Source organism: Bombina bombina, chromosome 5 (assembly GCF_027579735.1).
Source record: "Bombina bombina isolate aBomBom1 chromosome 5, aBomBom1.pri, whole genome shotgun sequence".
NCBI classification, from domain to species: domain Eukaryota; kingdom Metazoa; phylum Chordata; class Amphibia; order Anura; family Bombinatoridae; genus Bombina; species Bombina bombina.
The window spans coordinates 913,275,067-913,292,469 of record NC_069503.1 but is presented as its reverse complement, the minus strand read 5'-3'; the positions used below and the strand labels follow the sequence as shown (position 1 = coordinate 913,292,469).

Below are 17,403 nucleotides of genomic sequence, written 5' to 3'. Positions count from 1 at the left end.
TCATTCATTACTTTTGGGAATTAAGAAACTGGCCACCAGGAGTAGGCAGACACCCCAGCCAAAGTCTTAAATACCTCCCCCACTCCCCTGATCCCCCAGTCATTCTTTGCCTTTCATCACAGGAGGATGGCAGAGAAGTGCCAAAGATTCAGAGTAGTCTCTTATGGAGGTTAGTACTCTTTTGAATGGGACTGGAGTTTTAAGTAGTCCTGTCGGCCTCTCAGTGAGAGCCTGGGTGAAAGTTAGAGTCCGGAGATGCATGGAAAGTTTTTCTGCGAAACCATCCCGACTCCTTTTAACAGCTCCACAAGCAATCAGTGTTGAAGAGTTTTGCTGCCTGCTTTCTGCAATCAAGTCCATGTCAGGAGCGATGCTTTTACCTGTCACACTTGAAGGGCCGTGTTCCTGTTCCACGGCATTGATTCTGGTAAGATCGTTTCATTTTTTTATACACATGATAACACAGAAGACAGGGTCACAGTGTGGTGCCTTTTATCTTATGGAATCAAGGGTTAATATTCCTATTAAGGGGATTATTGAACAGGGGGGTTTATACATAATATTGTGCATTGTGTTATTGCTGCGTTATGTGCGAGATGTGGCTCTGGCAATGGTGGAACTTCACGTTGACTTCCGGGAGCATTTAAACGGCCGGTTGCTGAAGCAAGTGCTTGCTACTCTGGATGTTCTAGAACCGAAGCTTCCGGAGCAACCTTAGATTCCTAAGCTTGATAAGGTATACAAGGACAGGGTGGTGCCTCAGACCTTCCCGGTTCCTGTTAAGATGGCTAATATTATTAAGAATGAATGGGAGCGATTAGGTTCTTCCTTTTCCCCTTCTTCCTTTAAGAAACTGTTCCCCGTTCCGGACTCTCAGCTCAAGCTGTGGGGGCTGTCCCTAAGGTGGATGGTGTTATCTCTATGCTCGCGAAGCGGATGACTATTCCTCTCGAGGATAGTTCATCATTTAAAGAGCCCATGTATATAAAGTTGGAAAACATGTTAAGGAAAATGTTTCAGCACACAGGGTTTGTTTTTCAACCGGCAGCGGCCGTAGCCACGGTTCCCGGAGCAGCGACATATTAGTGTGAATCCCTATATGATATGGTTGAGAGGGAGTTTTCTCTTACTTGGTGTATTCAGTCCACTGATTCATCCTTACTTGTGGGATATTCTCAATCCCTACAGGAAGTGGCAAAGAGAGCACACAGCAAAGCTGTCCATATAGCTCCCCTCAGGCTCTGCCCCCCCCCCAGTCATTCTCTTTGCCGCTCTAACAAGTAGCATCTCCACGGGGGTGGTAAAGAGTATGTGGTGTTAGATTTGTAGTTTTATTTCTTCAATCAAGAGTTTGTTATTTTAAAATAGTGCCGGTTTGTACTATTTACTCTGAGGCAGAAAGTGATGACGATTTCTGCTGAGAGGAAAAAGATTTTAGCATGTTGTAACTAAAATCCATTGCTGTTCCCACGCAGGACTGTTGAGTACAGGAGAACTTCAGTTGGGGGGAACAGTTTGCAGGCTTATACTGCTTAAGGTATGTTCAGTCATATTTTCTAACAAGACCTGGTAATGCTAGAAGACTGATAGATATCCCATGAGGGAAGGTAAGCCATTTTCTGAGACACAGTATAGAAAGAGGGCTTCAGTTAAGGGCTTTAATACTGACAGACACTGTGATGGGCTAAATTGATTACTTTATTAAGGTAATCTTATGTTTATTAAGCGTTTTTAAACATTGCAAACACTTTTTGGGGACTTTTTTACGCCTGGCATTTTATAAGACAGCTAATCTGACTCAGAAAGGCCCCATATCTCTGGAGTAAGAAGGAGGGGGCCTCATTTTCGCGCCTCAGTTGATTTGCAACACAGCTCCACACAGCTTCATGTGCAGAGCCTTTAAAGTACAGGAGGACTTCAGGGAGGCTTAATTTACACTTGCAAATAACCCTAAAGGAAGGTAAAGCCACAGCAAAGACTGTGGCATAGTACTGTAGTGGGTTAAACCGGGTATTTACTTCATTTTGCTCTGGTTTGGGCATTAAGGGGTTAAACTATTTGAAAACTTGTGTGCAATCATTTCAAGGCATTAGGATCATGTGGTGAAAATTTCATTACGATCGGATGTTTTTTTGATGTTGGGTAAAAAAGTGTGTTCCTTTTTATTTTTTAAAGAGACAGTAACGTTTTTTTCAAAAGTATTTTTTTCAATATTTTAGTGTTGTCTGAGTCTGTCAAACATGTCTGAGCCTTCAGATAGACCTTGTTCTTTATTTTCAAAAGCCATGGCAATACCCCCATTGCATTTATGTTTAAAGTGTGCAAAAACATCTAAGCATTTTAAAGATCATCCAGTGACAATTAGAAATGCTGAACAAGATGATTCCTTAACGGAGGGTAATGAGGATAGTCCTCCTTCCTCCCCCCAAGTGTCTACACCAGTTACGCCCGTGCAAGCGATGCCTAGTACCTCTAGCGCTTTGGCCCCTATTACTTTACAGCAATTAGCAGCAGTAATGGATAATTCCCTTGCAGCATTTTTATCCAAACTGCCAGTTTTTCCAAGAAAGCGCGGTAGCTCAGTTTTAAATACAGAGGATGAGCAATCTGAAGCTTTGGATAATGTATCTGTAGTACCCTCACAAAACTCAGAGGTAGCAGTGAGGGAAGGGCTGTCTGAGGGAGAAATTTCTGACACAGGGAAAATTTCTCAGCAGGCAGAGTCAGATTCCTTAGCGTTTAAATTTAAGCTGGAACACCTCCGCGTCCTGCTTAAGGAGGTTTTAGCTACGCTGGACGATTGTGACCCCATGGTGGTCCCTGAAAAATTGTGTAAAATGGACAGATATTTAGAGGTCCCCGTATACACTGAGGCATTTCCGATCCCAAAGAGGGTGGCAGGTATATTGTGACTAAGGAGTGGGAGAGACCAGGTGTACCCTTTGTTCCCCCACCTATCTTTAAGAAAATGTTCCCCATAAACGACCCCAGGAGGGACGCGTGGCAGACGGTCCCTAAGGTAGAGGGGGCTGTTTCAACATTAGCTAAGCGTACAACTATACCAATAGAGGACAGTTGTGCTTTCAAAGATCCTATGGATAAAAAATTGGAAGGATTGCTAAAGAAAATTTTTGTTCAGCAAGGTTTTCTGCTTCAACCAATTGCCTGCATTATCCCAGTAACTACTGCAGCGGCTTTTTGGTTCAAGGCCCTGGAGGAGTCGCTCCAGAGGGAGACTTCATACGATGAGGTCATGGATAGAATTCACGCTTTAAAGCTGGCTAATTCCTTAATCACTGATGCCGCTCTCCAATCAGCTAAACTAGCGGCGAAAACCTCAGGTTTTGCCATCATGGCGCGACGAGCGCTTTGGCTCAAATCGTGGTCGGCGGATGTGTCGTCCAAAACAAAACTGTTAAATATTCCCTTCAAGGGGAAAACCCTTTTCGGCCCAGAGCTGAAAGAAATTATTTCAGATATCACTGGAGGCAAGGGCCATGCCATGGCCATTTAAGGCCAAAAACAAGGCTAATTTTCGCTCCTTTCGCAACTTCAGGAGCGGACCTGCTGCAACCTCTGCTTCCGCAAAGCAAGATAACGCTTCCCAGCCCAAAACAACCTGGAAACCCTTGCAGGGCTGGAATAAGGGTAAACAGGCCAAGAAGCCTGCTCCTGCTACCAAGACAGCATGAAGGGGTAGCCCCCGATCAGGGATCAGATCTGGTAGGGGGCAGACTTTCTCTCTTTGCTCAGGCTTGGGTAAGAGATGTTCCGGATCCCTGGGCATTAGAAATAGTTGCTCGGGGGTATCTTCTAGAATTCAAGGACTCTCCCCCACGGGGAAGGCTCCATATTTCTCGTTTGTCTTCAGACCAAACAAAGAGACAGGCGTTCTTACGCTGTGTAGAAGATCTACTAAAAATGGGAGTGATACACCCAGTTCCAATTGCAGAACGAGGACTGGGTTTTTACTCAAACATGTTCGTAGTTCCCAAAAAAGAAGGAACTTTCAGGCCAATCCTGGATCTAAAAATTCTAAACAAAATCCTCAGAGTTCCGTCTTTCAAGATGGAAACCATTCGGACAATCTTGCCAATGATCCAGGAAGGTCAATATATGACTACCGTGGATCTAAAGGATGCGTACCTACATATACCTATCCACAAAGATCACCATCAGTTCCTAAGGTTCGCCTTTCTGGACAAACATTACGAGTTCGTGGCCCTGCCTTTCGGGCTGGCCACCACTCCCAGAATTTTCACAAAGGTGCTAGGGTCCCTTCTGGCGGTACTAAGACTGCGGGGCATTGCAGTAGCACCTTACCTAGACGACATATTAATACAGGCATCATCCTTTCACAGAGCCAAGGCTCATACGGACATCGTTCTGGCCTTTCTAAGGTCTCACGGGTGGAAGGTGAACGTAGAAAAGAGTTCTCTGTCCCCACTCACAAGGATTCCCTTTCTGGGAACACTGATAGACTCGGTAGAAATGAAAGTCTTTCTGACAGAGGTCAGGAAGTCAAAACTGGTGAATACTTGCCGAGTTCTTCATTCCATTCCTCGGCCTTCCGTGGCTCAGTGCATGGAAGTAATTGGTTTAATGGTTGCGACAATGGACGTAGTCCCTTTCGCTCGAATCCATCTCTGACCACTGCAACTGTGCATGCTCAAACAGTGGAATGGAGATTACGCAGATTTATCTCCTCAAATTCAAATGGACCAAAAGACCAGAGACTCTCTTCTCTGGTGGTTGTCTCAAGATCACCTGTCTCAGGGGATGGGTTTCCGCAGACCGGAATGGATCATTGTCACGACCGATGCCAGTCTGGTAGGCTGGGGTGCGGTCTGGAACTCCCTGAAGGCTCAGGGACTATGGTCTCGGGAAGAATCTCTTCTCCCGATAAACATTTTAGAGCTGAGAGCGATATTCAATGCGCTCCAGGCGTGGCCTCAACTAGCAGAGGCCAAATTCATCAGATTTCAGTCGGACAACATAACGACTGTAGCGTACATCAATCATCAGGGGGGAACAAAGAGTTCCCTAGCGATGAAGGAAGTATCCAAGATTATCAAATGGGTGGAGGATCACTCCTGCCATCTATCTGCAATTCACATCCCAGGAGTAGACAACTGGGAGGCGGATTTTCTAAGTCGGCAGACTTTCCATCCGGGGGAGTGGGAACTCCACCCGGAGGTTTTTGCTCAGCTGACCTAGCTTTGGGGCATTCCAGAGTTGGATCTGATCGCGTCCCGTCAGAACACCAAACTTCCCCTTTACGGATCCAGATCCAGGGATCCCAAGGTGGCATTGATAGATGCATTAATAGCACCTTGGTCATTCAGTCTAGCTTATGTCTTTCCACCGTTTCCTCTTCTCCCTCGGCTAATAGCCAGAATCAAACAGGAGAAGGCTTCGGTAATTCTGATAGCGCCTGCGTGGCCACGCAGGACTTGGTATGCAGACCTAGTGGACATGTCATCGGTCCCACCATGGAAACTGCCATCGAGGCAGGATCTTCTAATACAAGGTCCTCTTTCAAGCATCCAAATCTAGTTTCTCTGCAATTGACTGCTTGGAGATTGAACGCTTAATCCTAGCTAAGCGGGGTTTCTCTGATTCAGTTATAGATACTGATACAGGCCAGAAAGCCTGTCACCAGGAAAATTTACCATAAGATATGGCGGAAATATCTTTGTTGGTGTGAATCCAAGGGTTACTCGTGGAGTAAGGTTAGGATTCCGAGGATATTGTCTTTTCTCCAAGAAGGTTTGGAGAAAGGTCTGTCAGCTAGTTCCTTAAAAGGACAGATATCTGCTCTGTCTATTCTGTTACACAAGCGTCTGGCAGCTGTGCCAGACATTCAGGCGTTTGTACAGGCCCTAGTTAGAATCAAGCCTGTCTACAGACCTGTGGTTCCTCCATGGAGTCTAAATTTAGTTCTTTCAGTTCTTCAAGGGGTTCCGTTTGAACCTTTGCATTCCATAGATATCAAGTTATTATCTTGGAAAGTTTTGTTTTTAGTAGCAATTTCTTCTGCTCGAAGAGTTTCAGAATTATCTGCCTTACAGTGTGCCTCACCCTATCTGGTGTTCCATGCAGATAAGGTTGTTTTGCGTACTAAACCTGGTTTCCTTCCAAAGGTGGTTTCTAATAAGAATATTAACCAGGAAATCATTGTTCCTTCTCTGTGTCCTAATCCAGTTTCTAAGACGGAACGACTGTTGCACAATCTTGATGTGGTTCGTGCTTTAAAATTCTATTTAAAAGCAACTAAAGATTTCAGACAAACATCATCCTTGTTTGTTGTGTATTCTGTTAAGAGGAGAGGTCAGAAAGCGACTGCTACCTCTCTTTCATTCTGGCTGAAAAGCATCATCCGATTGGCTTATGAGACTGCCGGTAGGCAGCCTCCTGAACGAATTACAGCTCATTCCACCAGAGCTGTGGCTTCCACATGGGCTTTCAAGAATGAGGCTTCTGTTGAACAGATTTGTAAGTCAGCGACTTGGTCTTCACTGCATACATTCGCCAAATTTTACAAGTTCGATACTTTTGCTTCTTCGGAGGCTATTTTTGGGAGAAAGGTTTTGCAAGCGGTGGTGCCTTCCGTTTAGGTTACCTGACTTGTTCCCTCCCTTCATCCGTGTCCTATTGCTTTGGTATTGGTATCCCACAAGTAAGATGAATCCGTGGACTGAATACACCAAGTAAGAGAAAACAGAATTTATGCTTACCTGATAAATTGCTTTCTCTTACAGGTGTATTCAGTCCACGGCCCGCCCTGATATTTAAGTCAGGTTCAAATTTAATTTACAATAACTACAGTCACCACTGCACCCTATGGTTCTCATTTTTCTCCTAACCGTCGGTCGAATGACTGGGGGGGGCGGAGCCTGAGGGGAGCTATATGGACAGCTTGCTGTGTGCTCTCTTTGCCACTTCCTGTAAGGATTGAGAATATCCCACAAGTAAGGATGAATCCGTGGACTGAATACACCTGTAAGAGAAAGCAATTTATCAGGTAAGCATAAATTCTGTTTTCCATCGACGAGATACAGGATAAGATTAAGGCGTTGAAGGTCGCCAATTCTTTCATTTGTGACGCCAATATGCAAATTATTCGCCTGAACGCATAGGTTTCAGGATTCTCCGTTTTAGCTCGCAGGGCTCTGTGGCTAAAGTCTTGGTCGGCGGACATGATCTCCTAAGTCGAGGCTGTTGTCCCTGCCTTTTCAAGGAAAGATTCTGTTCTGTCCAGGATTGGATTCGATCATAACCACGGTTACGGAAAGCAAGGGAGCTTTCCTACCGCAGGATAAAAAGGCTAAGCCTAAAGGATCTAATTTCTCCAACATAGGTGTGTCCGGTCCACGGCGTCATCCTTACTTGTGGGATAAGGTAAGTAGTACCTTACTTGGACGACATTCTGATTCAAGCGTCGTCCCTTCCTCAAGCAAAGGCTCACACGGACATTGTCCTGGCCTTTCTCAGATCTCACGGATGGAAAGTGAACGTGGAAAAGAGTTCTCTATCTCCGTCAACAAGGGTTCCCTTCTTGGGAACAATAATAGACTCCAGGAAATGGCAAAGAGCCCAGCAAAGCTGGTCACATGATCCCTCCTAGGCTCCGCCTACCCCAGTCATTCTCTTTGCCGTTGTACAGGCAACATCTCCACGGAGATGGCTTAGAGTTTTTTAGTGTTTAACTGTAGTTTTTATTATTCAATCAAGAGTTTGTTATTTTAAAATAGTGCTGGTATGTACTATTTACTCAGAAACAGAAAAGAGATGAAGATTTCTGTTTGTATGAGGAAAATGATTTTAGCAACCGTCACTAAAATCCATGGCTGTTCCACACAGGACTGTTGAGAGCAATTAACTTCAGTTGGGGGAACAGTGAGCAGTCTCTTGCTGCTTGAGGTATGACACATTCTAACAAGACGATGTAATGCTGGAAGCTGTCATTTTCCCTATGGGATCCGGTAAGCCATGTTTATAAAGATCGTAAATAAGGGCTTCACAAGGGCTTATTAAGACTGTAGACTTTTTCTGGGCTAAATCGATTCATTATTAACACATATTTAGCCTTGAGGAATCATTTTATCTGGGTATTTTGATATAATAATATCGGCAGGCACTGTTTTAGACTCCTTATTATTTAGGGGCTTTCCCAAATCATAGGCAGAGCCTCATTTTCGCGCCGGTGTTGCGCACTTGTTTTTGAGAGGCATGACATGCAGTCGCATGTGAGAGGAGCTCTGATACTTAGAAAAGACTTTCTGAAGGCGTCATTTGGTATCGTATTCCCCTTTGGGCTTGGTTGGGTCTCAGCGAAGCAGATACCAGGGACTGTAAAGGGGTTAAAGTTAAAAACGGCTCCGGTTCCGTTATTTTAAGGGTTAAAGCTTCCAAATTTGGTGTGCAATACTTTTAAGGCTTTAAGACACTGTGGTGAAAATTTGGTGAATTTTGAACAATTCCTTCATGTTTTTTCGCAATTGCAGTAATAAAGTGTGTTCAGTTTAAAATTTAAAGTGACAGTAACGGTTTTATTTTAAAACGTTTTTTGTACTTTGTTATCAAGTTTATGCCTGTTTAACATGTCTGAACTACCAGATAGACTGTGTTCTGAATGTGGGGAAGCCAGGATTCCTATTCATTTAAATAAATGTGATTTATGTGACAATGACAATGATGCCCAAGATGATTCCTCAAGTGAGGGGAGTAAGCATGGTACTGCATCATTCCCTCCTTCGTCTACACGAGTCTTGCCCACTCAGGAGGCCCCTAGTACATCTAGCGCGCCAATACTCCTTACTATGCAACAATTAACGGCTGTAATGGATAATTCTGTCAAAAACATTTTAGCCAAAATGAACACTTACCAGCGTAAGCGTGACTGCTCTGTTTTAGATACTGAAGAGCATGACGACGCTGATAATAATGGTTCTGAAGGGCCCCTAACCCAGTCTGATGGGGCCAGGGAGGTTTTGTCTGAGGGAGAAATTACTGATTCAGGGAACATTTCTCAACAAGCTGAACCTGATGTGATTACGTTTAAATTTAAATTGGAACATCTCCGCATTCTGCTCAAGGATGTATTATCCACTCTGGATGATTGTGACAAGTTGGTCATCCCAGAGAAACTATGTAAAATGGACAAGTTCCTAGAGGTCCCGGGACTCCCAGAAGCTTTTCCTATACCCAAGCGGGTGGCGGACATTGTTAATAAAGAATGGGAAAGGCCCGGTATTCCTTTCGTCCCTCCCCCCATATTTAAAAAATTGTTTCCTATGGTCGACCCCAGAAAAGACTTATGGCAGACAGTCCCCAAGGTCGAGGGAGCGGTTTCCACTTTAAACAAACGCACCACTATACCCATAGAGGATAGTTGTGCTTTTAAAGATCCTATGGATAAGAAATTAGAAGGTTTACTTAAAAAGATGTTTGTTCAGCAGGGTTACCTTCTACAACCTATTTCATGCATTGTCCCTGTAGCTACAGCCGCATGTTTCTGGTTCGATGAGCTGATTAAGGCAGTCGATAGTGATTCTCCCCCTTATGAGGAGATTATGGACAGAATCAATGCTCTCAAATTGGCTAATTCTTTCACCCTAGACGCCACTTTGCAATTGGCTAGGTTAGCGGCTAAGAATTCAGGGTTTGCTATTGTGGCGCGCAGAGCGCTTTGGTTGAAATCTTGGTCAGCTGATGCGTCTTCCAAGAACAAGCTACTTAACATTCCTTTCAAGGGGAAAACGCTGTTTGGCCCTGACTTGAAAGAGATTATCTCTGATATCACTGGGGGTAAGGGCCACGCCCTTCCTCAGGATCGGCCTTTCAAGGCAAAAAATAAACCTAATTTACGTCCCTTTCGGAGAAACGGACCAGCCCAAAGTGCTACGTCCTCTAAGCAAGAGGGTAATACTTCTCAAGCCAAGCCAGCTTGGAGACCAATGCAAGGCTGGAACAAGGGAAAGCAGGCCAAGAAACCTGCCACTGCTACCAAGACAGCATGAAATGTTGGCCCCCGATCCGGGACCGGATCTGGTGGGGGGCAGACTCTCTCTCTTCGCTCAGGCTTGGGCAAGAGATGTTCTGGATCCTTGGGCGCTAGAAATAGTCTCCCAAGGTTATCTTCTGGAATTCAAGGGGCTTCCCCCAAGGGGGAGGTTCCACAGGTCTCAGTTGTCTTCAGACCACATAAAAAGACAGGCATTCTTACATTGTGTAGAAGACCTGTTAAAAATGGGAGTGATTCATCCTGTTCCATTAAGAGAACAAGGGATGGGGTTCTACTCCAATCTGTTCATAGTTCCCAAAAAAGAGGGAACGTTCAGACCAATCTTAGATCTCAAGATCTTAAACAAGTTTCTCAAGGTTCCATCGTTCAAGATGGAAACCATTCGAACTATTCTTCCTTCCATCCAGGAAGGTCAATTCATGACCACGGTGGATTTAAAGGATGCGTATCTACATATTCCTATCCACAAGGAACATCATCGGTTCCTAAGGTTCGCATTCCTGGACAAGCATTACCAGTTCGTGGCGCTTCCTTTCGGATTAGCCACTGCTCCAAGGATTTTCACAAAGGTACTAGGGTCCCTTCTAGCTGTGCTAAGACCAAGGGGCATTGCTGTAGTACCTTACTTGGACGACATTCTGATTCAAGCGTCGTCCCTTCCTCAAGCAAAGGCTCACACGGACATTGTCCTGGCCTTTCTCAGATCTCACGGATGGAAAGTGAACGTGGAAAAGAGTTCTCTATCTCCGTCAACAAGGGTTCCCTTCTTGGGAACAATAATAGACTCCTTAGAAATGAGGATTTTTCTGACAGAGGCCAGAAAAACAAAACTTCTAGACTCTTGTCGGATACTTCATTCCGTTCCTCTTCCTTCCATAGCGCAGTGCATGGAAGTGATCGGTTTGATGGTAGCGGCAATGGACATAGTTCCTTTTGCGCGCATTCATCTAAGACCATTACAACTGTGCATGCTCAGTCAGTGGAATGGGGACTATACTGACTTGTCTCCGAAGATACAAGTATATCAGAGGACCAGAGACTCACTCCGTTGGTGGCTGTCCCTGGACAACCTGTCACAAGGGATGACATTCCGCAGACCGGAGTGGGTCATCGTCACGACCGACGCCAGTCTGATGGGCTGGGGCGCGGTCTGGGGATCCCTGAAAGCTCAGGGTCTTTGGTCTCGGGAAGAATCTCTTCTACCGATAAATATTCTGGAACTGAGAGCGATTTTCAATGCTCTCAAGGCTTGGCCTCAGCTAGCGAGGGCCAAGTTCATACGGTTTCAATCAGACAACATGACAACTGTTGCGTACATCAACCATCAGGGGGGAACAAGGAGTTCCCTAGCGATGGAAGAAGTGACCAAAATCATTCTATGGGCGGAGTCTCACTCCTGCCACCTGTCTGCTATCCACATCCCAGGAGTGGAAAATTGGGAAGCGGATTTTCTGAGTCGTCAGACATTGCATCCGGGGGAGTGGGAACTCCATCCGGAAATCTTTGCCCAAGTCACTCAGCTGTGGGGCATTCCAGACATGGATCTGATGGCCTCTCGTCAGAACTTCAAAGTTCCTTGCTACGGGTCCAGATCCAGGGATCCCAAGGCGGCTCTAGTGGATGCACTAGTGGCACCTTGGACCTTCAAACTAGCTTATGTGTTCCCGCCATTTCCTCTCATCCCCAGGCTGGTAGCCAGGATCAATCAGGAGAGGGCGTCGGTGATCTTGATAGCTCCTGCGTGGCCACGCAGGACTTGGTATGCAGATCTGGTGAATATGTCATCGGCTCCACCTTGGAAGCTACCTTTGAGACGAGACCTTCTTGTTCAGGGTCCGTTCGAACATCCGAATCTGGTTTCACTCCAGCTGACTGCTTGGAGATTGAACGCTTGATCTTATCGAAGCGAGGGTTCTCAGATTCTGTTATCGATACTCTTGTTCAGGCCAGAAAGCCTGTAACTAGAAAGATTTACCACAAAATTTGGAAAAAATATATCTGTTGGTGTGAATCTAAAGGATTCCCTTGGGACAAGGTTAAGATTCCTAAGATTCTATCCTTCCTTCAAGAAGGATTGGAAAAAGGTTTATCTGCTAGTTCCCTGAAGGGACAGATTTCTGCCTTGTCTGTGTTACTTCACAAAAAGCTGGCAGCTGTGCCAGATGTTCAAGCCTTTGTTCAGGCTCTGGTTAGAATTAAGCCTGTTTACAAACCTTTGACTCCTCCTTGGAGTCTCAACTTAGTTCTTTCAGTTCTTCAGGGGGTTCCGTTTGAACCCCTACATTCCGTTGATATTAAGTTATTATCTTGGAAAGTTTTGTTTTTAGTTGCGATTTCTTCTGCTAGAAGAGTTTCAGAATTATCTGCTCTGCAGTGTTCTCCTCCTTATCTGGTGTTCCATGCAGATAAGGTGGTTTTACGTACTAAACCTGGTTTTCTTCCAAAAGTTGTTTCTAACAAAAACATTAACCAGGAGATTATCGTACCTTCTCTGTGTCCGAAACCAGTGTCAAAGAAGGAACGTTTGTTGCACAATCTGGATGTTGTTCGCGCTCTAAAATTCTATTTAGATGCTACAAAGGATTTTAGACAAACATCTTCCTTGTTTGTTGTTTATTCCGGTAAAAGGAGAGGTCAAAAAGCAACTTCTACCTCTCTCTCTTTTTGGATTAAAAGCATCATCAGATTGGCTTACGAGACTGCCGGACGGCAGCCTCCCGAAAGAATCACGGCTCATTCCACTAGGGCTGTGGCTTCCACATGGGCCTTCAAGAACGAGGCTTCTGTTGATCAGATATGTAGGGCAGCGACTTGGTCTTCACTGCACACTTTTACCAAATTTTACAAGTTTGATACTTTTGCTTCTTCTGAGGCTATTTTTGGGAGAAAGGTTTTGCAAGCCATGGTGCCTTCCATTTAGGTGACCTGATTTGCTCCCTCCCTTCATCCGTGTCCTAAAGCTTTGGTATTGGTTCCCACAAGTAAGGATGACGCCGTGGACCGGACACACCTATGTTGGAGAAAACAGAATTTATGTTTACCTGATAAATTACTTTCTCCAACGGTGTGTCCGGTCCACGGCCCGCCCTGGTTTTTTTAATCAGGTCTGATAATTTATTTTCTTTAACTACAGTCACCACGGTACCATATGGTTTCTCCTATGCAAATATTCCTCCTTAACGTCGGTCGAATGACTGGGGTAGGCGGAGCCTAGGAGGGATCATGTGACCAGCTTTGCTGGGCTCTTTGCCATTTCCTGTTGGGGAAGAGAATATCCCACAAGTAAGGATGACGCCGTGGACCGGACACACCGTTGGAGAAAGTAATTTATCAGGTAAACATAAATTCTGTTTTTCGTCCCTTTCACGCGGACAAGGCCCAGCGCCAACAGCCTACCGCGAAAGGGGATCAGTCCAAGGGAACTTGGAAACCTGCTCAGTCTTGGAACAAGACCAAGCAGAACAAGAAGCCTGCCGAGACTAAATCGGCATTAAGGGGCCGTCCCCGACTGGTCTCCAGACCAATTAGGGGGCAGATTGTCTCTCTTCTCCGAAGCCTGGTTGCAGGACGTTCAGGACCCTTGGGTTCTGGAGGTTGTTGTCCAGTTTTACAGGATAGGGTTCAGGTCCCATTCACCCAGGGGCAGATTCCTTCTGTCAAACCTGTCTTCAAGACCGGAAAAGAGAGAGGCCTTTCTAGAATGTGTGAGGGATCTCTCCTCTCTAGGTGTTATCGTACCAGTAGCCCGAACAGAAAGGGGTTTAGGGTACTTTTCAAATCTCTTTGTGGTTCCAAAGAAGGAGGGCACATTCCGCCCGATTCTGGACCTAAAAGACCTAAAAGTTTCTGGCTGTTCCATTGTTCAAAATGGAAACGATCAGATCTATTCTGCCCCTAGTTCAAGAGGGACAGTTCATGACGACAAAAGACTTGAAGGATGCTTACCTTCATGTTCCAATTCACAGGGACCACTTCAAGTTCCTAAGATTTGCGTTTCTGGACCAACACTTCCAGTTTCTGGCCCTTCCCTTCGGTCTGGTGACGGCCCTGAGAGTCTTCACGAAGGTTCTAGGGGTGCTTCTTGCAGTGGCCAGATCCAGGGGCATTGCTGTGGTGCCCTATTTGGACGACATCCTAGTCCAGGCGCTGTTGTTCTGCCTCGCAGAGGATCATTTGAGGGCTCTTCTTTTATTGCTCCAATCTCACGGTTGAAAGATCAACTCAGGAAAGAATTCCCTGGTTCCCAGCAACAGGGTGGAATTCCTGGGCACGATAATAGACTCTATGTCCATGAAAATTTTTCTCACAGAGCAACGACGCAGGAAGATTGCGTACACCTGTCTTGCCCTTCAGTTCTTCTCAAGCCCTTCGGTGGCTCAGTGTATGGAGATGATCGGGCTCATGGTTTCCAGCATAGACGTCATCCCTTTTGCCAGGTTCCATCTCAGGCCTCTTCAACTATGCATGTTGAGGCAGTGGAACGGCTATCATTCAGATCTATCACAGCGGTTATCCGTGGATGCTCGGACCAGGGACTACCTCTCCTGGTGGATACGTCTGGAGCATCTGTCCCTGGGGACATCCTTCTTGAGACCATCCTGGGAGATTGTGACCACGGACGCGAGTCTGGCAGGATGGGGAGCTGTTTGGGGTGCCAGAATGACACAAGGAAAATGGTCCCGGGAGGAGTTTCTCCTTCCGATAAATATTCTGGAACTTCAAGCAATTTACAACGCTCTGAGGGCGTGGCCTCTTCTGGGGTCGTTCAGCTTCATCAGATTCCAGACCGACAACATTACCTCAGTGACTTACATCAACCATCAGGGGGGTACGAGGAGCTCCCTAGCAATGAGGGAGATGTCTCGGATTTTGGAGTGGGCGGAATCCCACAACTGCTCGCTCTCAGCGATCCACATTCCAGATGTGGACAACTGGGAAGAGGACTTTCTCAGCAGGCAATCCTTCCATCTGGGGAAATGGTCTCTTCACACCGATTTGTTTGCAGAGATTTGTCTCAGATGGGGAACGCCGGAGGTAGATCTCATGGCGTCCAGACTCAATTGCAAGCTACCCCGATACGGGTCGAGGTCGAGGGATCCCCAGGCAGAGCTGATAGATGCCTTAGTTGTGCCTTGGGGATTCAGCTTAGCTTATATTTTTCCACCGTTACCACTTCTACCTTGTGTAGTGGCACGCATCAAGCAGGAGCTAGCTTCGGCCATCCTGATTGCTCCATCGTGGCCGCGGAGGCCGTGGTTTGCGGATCTGGTGGGGATGTCATCCTCTCCGCCATGGAAGTTACCCTGTCGCAGGGATCTGCTGGAACAGGGTCCCTTTCAACATCAAAATCTCGTTTCTCGCTCCTTGCATCTACCATAAGGTGTGGAGGACTTATTTGTCCTGGTGTGAGAAGCACGGATATCCTTGGCACAAGGTGAAGGTATCCAGGATTCTGTATTTTCTCCAAGAAGGTTTGGAGAAGGGTCTTGCCGCCAGTTCCTTAAAGGGACAGATTTCGGCATTATAAGTTTTGTTGCACAGGAGACTTACTAAGTTCCCTGACATTCAATCTTTTGTTCAGGCTCTGTCTAGAATCAGGCCTTTCTTTAGGCAGTCTGCTCCTCCATGGAGCTTAAACTTGGTCCTTAAGGTATTGCAGAGGGTTCTGTTTGAGCCTATGCATTCTATTGACATTAAGATTCTGTCTTGGAAGGTTCTCTTCCTGTTGGCTATTGCATTGGCACGCAAAGTATCTGAGCTGGCTGCCTTGCAATTCGAGCCTCCTTTATCTGGTTTTTCATGCGGATAAGGCTGTTCTTTGCATCGGTTTGGGGTTTCTTCCCAAGGTGGTGTCTAACCGTAACATCAATCAGGAAATAATTGTTCCTTCTTTGTGTCCTAACCCTTCTTCTTCCAAGGAGAGGTTACTTCATAATCTGGATGTTGTTCGTGCCTTGAATTTCTATCCTTAGGCTACGAAGAATGTCAAGACAGTCTACCTCTTTTTGTGGTATATTCCGGGAAGCGCAAGGGGCAGAGGGCCTCTTCTACTTCTTTGTCCTTTTGGTTGAGGAGCTTGATTCACTTGGCCTATGAGACAGCGGGACATAAACTTCCTCAGAGGATCACAGCTCATTCAACTAGGGCTGTGGCTTCGTCTTCAGCCTTCAAGAATGAGGCCTCTATAGAGCAGATTTGTAAGGCGGCTACCTGGTCCTCCTTACACACTTTTACAAAGTTTTACAAATTTGACGTTTTTGCTTCTGCAGAAGCTGTTTTTGGGAGAAAGCTTTTACAGGCTGTGGTGCCCTTATAGTCCGCCTTTTTACCCTCCCGGTTTCATTCAGTGTCTTCTAAAGCTTGGGTATAATTCCTAAAAGTAATGAATGAAGCCGTGGACTCTCCTCCCCTTTAGATGGAAAACATAAATTATGCTTACCTGATAATTTTATTTCCATCGTGGGGAGGAGAGTCCACGGCTCCCGTCCATAACTCTGGTGGGCGGACCTAACTTTAATTTATCTTCTGCCACCATTTATACCCTGATATTTCTCCTACTGTTCCTTGTTCCCTCGACAGAATGACTGGGGGATGAGGGGAGTGGGGGAGGTATTTAAGCCTTTGGGTGGGGTGTCTTTGCCTCCTCCTGGTGGCCAGGTTCTTAATTCCCAAAAGTAATGAATGAAGCCGTGGACTCTCCTCTCCACGATGGAAATAAAATTATCAGGTAAGCATAATTTATGTTATATAAGAAAAGAGAACTTTATCATTATTTTTTTTACTTTTTTTTACTAAGGTAATGTTTTCAATTATAATTTTACTCCACTTGGCCATAGTAATGCATTTGGTCTTATGAGCGTCATAAGGTGATGCAACTCTACAAATGAAAACATTAATGGCTAAATTAATAGTGAATCAACTATACAGTTGTGTATGTGTGTGTGTGTATATATATATATATATATATATATATAATGCAAAGAAAGACGCTGGTCAAAGAAAGTTGCTTCAAAGTTGAATTTATTGGGAAGTACTCAATACAAAGGCTCTATGCAGAATTGCCTCATATACCAAGAATACAGATCACACTCACTGGGTTCAGACAAACTTCAGTACTTCTTTATTCTGGTGACGTTTCGAGGATAATTATCCTCGAAATGTCACCAGAATAAAGAAATACTGAAGTTTGTCTGAAACCCAGCGAGTGCGGTCTATATACTTTATATTTATCACCCCTGCCAACACCCTGGTTGTTGTAATTTTTGGTTAGTGAGACTGCAGTTCCTAACGTGTGTATGTGTCAAATGTCAAATTACATAGGGAGTTGCACCTTATGTTGTATAAGGGTTTGTGTTTGTGTAGTGTATTTAATGAAC

General features: G+C 45.4%; 1 protein-coding gene across 1 annotated transcript in view; it reads left to right on the top strand.

Annotated features, from left to right (window-relative positions):
- GGH (gamma-glutamyl hydrolase) overlaps positions 1-17,403 on the top strand; it is a 122,470-nt gene that overhangs the window by 88,840 nt on the left and 16,227 nt on the right. The gene's annotated exons all lie outside the window — the stretch shown is intronic.